This window comes from Crocuta crocuta, unplaced genomic scaffold (assembly GCF_008692635.1).
Source record: "Crocuta crocuta isolate KB4526 unplaced genomic scaffold, BGI_CrCroc_1.0 scaffold175, whole genome shotgun sequence".
Classification (NCBI taxonomy): domain Eukaryota; kingdom Metazoa; phylum Chordata; class Mammalia; order Carnivora; family Hyaenidae; genus Crocuta; species Crocuta crocuta.
The window spans coordinates 5,212,482-5,217,647 of record NW_027530988.1 but is presented as its reverse complement, the minus strand read 5'-3'; the positions used below and the strand labels follow the sequence as shown (position 1 = coordinate 5,217,647).

Sequence of the window (5,166 nt, the reverse complement as noted above, 5' to 3'; positions counted from 1 at the left end):
TCTGTACCTTCCACTGAGAAGAACCCAAGTAGCATCACATGTAGTAATAGCTAGAGAAAAACATATAAGTAAACTAAAACCTTCTAAACTATAGAAAGACAAAAAGACACAAATGTACATATAGCTTAGAATTAAGAAATGTTCCCAAGGTTGCTGCTGACTTCCAGCAAACAAATACCTGAAGAGTCTAAAGGTTACCCTACACTCGTGCACACTTAGTCTCTACATTTTCAGAGCCTTGACTTCTTACCTATATAAGGGAATTAATAACTGATATATCTAAATCTTCTTCAGTGGGCCTCCATCTTATTAAATCCAGATCTTCCTGAGCAACATGAAATTCTATATAGTTTTCCATTTAATTACCAGCATAAAATATTGTCTTTATGCCATTTGGTATCATAATTCTATTTCATTGGATAATGAACAAAATCCAATTCAATTTTAGAACTATAATCAAAACCTGAATCATTGAAGAAATTACATAAAATATGAAAAAAAAACCACACAAAAGCTCTGTGTTTGTTTTTAAGATGCCAAAAGAAAACTGAGGTTATTTTTATAAAGAATATGATTTTTTTAATGAAGAAAAATTAGGATGAAGAGACATATATAGAAATAGATGAACACTACAGATTTTGATGACAAAGATCTCTCTCTCTCTCTTTCTTTCTCACCTCATTTTCCATAAGAACCCAGGAGCACAGAATTTATGATAATTCACAGCTCATGGCCACACTAATCAATGGACTGTGAAAAGGACAAAGGGTAGTTAAATTCATTTATAAGAGAGAGCATGTACAAAGGAGAGAAGAAAGGGGTGTGACCAAAGATAAATATGTAAGAGTGGCTAAAAACTATAAGAATGATTTTTAAAAGGCCAATAATCAGAATGCAGTGAGACTTGCCAAAAATTCTAAGGACATGTAAAATAGGGTTTTGAAGTTATGTTCAGAAAAAATGAGCATGTTGCTTCAGAGTAACATTTTTATAACACATGACAAAGAAAAGGCTATACCACTCAACTTTTATTTTATTTCCACTCCTCTGTCAAGGATAACAAAAATAATGTTGGTGAGAGGAAATTGAAACCCAAGAAATGTAAGATTGTAAGAAAGCAATTCTTTCTCTAAATGACTTTATATCTTTTGTCCCAGACGAATTATAACCCAGGTTAAAAAAGGAACTTTCAAATAAAATGTCTGTACCATTCAACTATTTCTTGAGGTATTGTGAATAATCAGAGATAACCAAAATACTAGAGCAGGGGGAAAATGTTATAATTTCTTTTTAAATTAAAAATCAAGGACTGAGCCATAAAAAGGAATAAAATCTTGCCATATACAACATGGATGTATCTAGAGGATATAATGCTAAATAAAATCAGAGAAAGAAAAATATTATTTCACTCATGTGTGGAATCTAAAAGACAAAACAAAATAAAAACACTTAAAATAGTGAACTGGTGGTTGCCTGGAGGAAGTGGGTGGTAGGATTGGTGCAATAGTGAAATGGATTATGAGAACTCTTATCAGGGGCACCTGAGTGGCTCAGTCAGTTAAGCATTGGACTCTTGATTTCTGCTCAGGTCATGATCTCAGGGTTTGTGAGATTAAGCCATGCATCAGGCTCTGTGCTGACAGTGCTGAGCCTGCTTGGGATTCTCTCTCTCTCGCTCTCTCTTTCTGCTCTCCCCTCCCTTTCTCTTTAGCTAAGAATAAATAAACACTTTTTAAACATTTTTAAAAAGGTACAGTTTTCATGGTAAACACTGAGTAATGTATAGAATCATTAAATCATTATATTGTACACCTGAAACTAATATAACCCTGTATGTTAATTATACTTAAGTAAAAATATAAAGAAGTTAAAAAAATAAATAACAATTGGAAAAAAAAAATCCAAGAATTCTATACTATACTAGAGAGTAAAGCTAATTCCATAGAAAATCTTAAAAATTATTATTCACATATTTTTTCTTATTTTTTTTAATGTTTTATTTATTTCTGAGAGAAAGACAGCATGAACAGGGGAGGGTCAGAGAGAGAGGGAGACACAGAATCTGAAACAGTCTCCAGGCTCTGAGCTGGCTGTCAGCACAGAGCCCAACGCGGGGCTCTAACCCACGAACCGTGAGATCATGACCTGGGCCAAAGTTGGTTGCTTAACTGACTGAGCCACCCAGGCACCCCTTTCACATATGGTTTATTAACAGTTGGAAACAAATGATCAGTAGGAATTAACATGAGTTCACTAAGCATAAATCATGTATGTCTTATTTGGTGACAGATTTAGCACATTTATGTAGCAGGTGATTTCTAGACACATATTCCAATTTAGGCAAATTATCAATTAGATACAATCTTGGACAATATATTCATTAACAACAAAAAAAAATTACTCAATTCCATTATAATTTCCTAATGCTTTGAATGGGTTCTATTAAAAATATATTACACAGCTCCTTCTGACTCCTGCTGCTGTAGGGAGAAGGGTTGCCGCCATGTCTGCACACCTGCAATGGCCGGTTGTGCAGAACTGCTCCAGCTTCCTGATTAAAAGGAACAAGCAGATGCACAGCACTTTGCCCAATACCCTGAACGCATGCAACTCCTACTATGATGGACTGATACACTGCAAGACTGTGGGCGTGGAGCCCGCAGCCAGCCAACTGCAAAAGGGTGGTTGTCATGAGGCGGAGATCTAGCCAATGAAAACCCACCACTTCCTACATGTGGACCACCATCAGCAAGAATGCCCAGGCCACTCTCAGCAGCATCCATCACAAGAAGAACAAGAACATGGCTGCCATTCACAGAGCCAGCAGCATCCTACACAGCCAGAAGCCCGTAATGGTGAAAAGGAGGCATGCCCACTCCACCAAGAGCTCCTGAACACCTGCCCCACCTCCAGAGCAATAAAGATGTCAACCACCTCACAAAAAAATATAGATAGATGATAGATAGATAGATAGATAGATAGATGATAGATAGATAGAGACAGAGATNAGGAGGCATGCCCACTCCACCAAGAGCTCCTGAACACCTGCCCCACCTCCAGAGCAATAAAGATGTCAACCACCTCACAAAAAAATATAGATAGATGATAGATAGATAGATAGATAGATAGATGATAGATAGAGACAGAGATAGAGAGATAGAGAGAGAGATAGAGATAAAATCTGGAATGACATTTTTAGTGAAACAGTGTTCTGTTCTATACTCCATTCTCATCAAATGTATCTAAGAAAAATATTACATAAGTCTGCACTGAACAGAGAAAAGCAGGGGTGGTTAGAGGCCATGAGAATGTACCTCAATGACCAATTACAGAAGTCTAATTGACCAGGGGCTGAAATCCAACTGTGTGTTTGCTCTGAAGTTATGTCTCCCAAGGACTGCTCCCAAACAACTGAGCCTGGTAGGGATACTGAAGCAAGTGTGTTACTGGAAAATGTGGGACTCCCTGACAGGTAATTTTGGCTTAAGGGCTCCCTGATGGCCTAGCTGCACCTTCCTTGTAATCCAGGATTAGATCTCCAATCAGATTGAGTGAAAATGTACTCAATTTGGCATCTAGGGCATACACACAGATCACTGGATTTCAGGTCTCAGCTACAAAAAAAGAAAAAAAATCATAGTTGAAACTCCAGATTCTAAGTTTGATGTAATCCCAAGCTGTATTCAATGGGAAATGATAATAATGGTATAAATGTAACTTCCTCAGAATTGAAGGGCATCAGTAGATTCAAATGGGAAAGACAAAAGCTGACAAATGAGGAAGTTTTCAACATCTTTGAGACTGTATCAGCCTAAAAGTACTTTATGTTTCTTTAAAAGAAATCAATTTGTAAGTAAAATAAGGTCACAGGAAATACATAAAAATGGTTTGGTAGTGCAAAAACACACATGCCCACATACATATACACCCCACTGATTTAACGAATCTAGCCTTTCTTTCTTCTGTCAGGAAAAGTCAAGTTTCCTTCCCCTTCCTCTCCTGTGCTGGATGTACTGGATGACTCCTTCTATTGTGGGTCACTGTTCTTGATGTATTAGTGTGGCTCATCTCCTGGTCTGTAGAGGCCTTTATCTTATTTTTTTAAGTAACCTGGTAGAATGTGACTTTCCATTATTTGTGTTTTTAGGAAAGACCAAAAAATATGCTTTATTTTCTCATTCACAGGTATCCCTAGTGGGCCTGAACTGCCCGCTCTCCGAGGTGTATATGGATAGCCCTGAATGCAGTTTCAGCTCTAAGGCTAGGAGCCAGAAAAGGGTAATAAAAGAGATATTCAGAGAACTGCTGAGCAGGCTTTTGAAAATGCTAGATTGGAATTCAGGAGACACTATGTCAATGGATACAAATTTAAGGATTGTCTGAGTTAAAACAATAACTGAAGAATCAAAAGAAGTCCATTTAATGAGGAAGGAAGTGTAGAGAGAACAAAGGGCCAAGACTGAATCTTAGAAAATGCCACTGTGACCTGGGTTTGGGGACCTATTTGAGCCTTTCTACAGTTCAGCCCTTAGACCTTTCTATGGTCCCTACTAGCTCCCTGTGTACCTCATTTCCTTATTTCTGTCTTTGCAGAAGCTCTCAGAGACTCAGCCTTCTCCATTTAGTAATTCCTGGCACGATTATTACTCTTGGGATTCTGTTCATGTCAGCTATAGAGTAGAATAGTCTCCCCAACTTTCCTGACTTCCTTTGAAAATTATCTAGACTCCTCTCCACAGGGTCTTTCTCAGTAGTGACTATAATAAAGCACAAACATACACAGAAATACACGCAACAGTGCTTGTTCACATATGCACACATGAGGAAGATCAAAAATAAGAAGAATAAGAGACACAAGCCATTAAATGCAGTTTTTAAACTCTAATTGAACAGGTAGGGGTAAATGGATGCCTGTTTTCTCCACTTAGCCTTATTTTTTTTTTTTATGTTTTATTTATTTCTAGGAGAGAGAGAAAGAGACAGCGTGAGCAGGGGAGGGTCAGAGAGAGAGGGAGTCACAGACTCTGAAACAGGCTCCAGGCTCTGAGCTGGCAGTCAGCACAGAGCCCGACGCAGGGCTCGAACCCACGAACCGCGAGATCATGACTTAAGCGAAAGTCGGACACTTAACCGACTAAGCCACCAAGGCGCCCCGCCTTATGTTTT

At 38.1% G+C, this 5,166-nt stretch overlaps 1 pseudogene; it reads left to right on the top strand.

Moving 5' to 3' along the window:
• Window positions 1-2,503: 2,503 nt before the first annotated feature.
• Window positions 2,504-2,894, top strand: LOC144236744 (large ribosomal subunit protein eL28 pseudogene; annotated as a pseudogene).
• Window positions 2,895-5,166: the final 2,272 nt, after the last annotated feature.